A 321-nucleotide genomic window follows, 5' to 3' on the forward strand; every position below is an offset into this window, starting at 1 on the left:
ACGAACACACACTCTATTTTTATAAAATCTCGTCCAGGAAGTCACCAGGCTTGCCCTCCGCATGACCAATACACTTTTAATGTCTCTTAGTTAACGCAGAGAAGAAAAATAATACTATTTCTCCCTTTTAACCTTTTTCTCTCTCTCTATGACACGTGGTTAACGCATTCTGTTCACACAAATACCGAAAAGATGTATAAGTGTGAAACAGCGTTTTATAAAGTGAGACGAACCTTTGCTTGATAAGCTACCGTGCTCCTCAGCTAATGATAGAGGAGGCGTCTAAACAATGTTAACGTTGTGATGGTAAGACTCAGTCGA

The sequence above is a fragment of the Penaeus monodon genome, chromosome 19 (genome assembly GCF_015228065.2).
Source record: "Penaeus monodon isolate SGIC_2016 chromosome 19, NSTDA_Pmon_1, whole genome shotgun sequence".
In the NCBI taxonomy this organism is placed as follows: Eukaryota; Metazoa; Arthropoda; class Malacostraca; order Decapoda; family Penaeidae; genus Penaeus; species Penaeus monodon.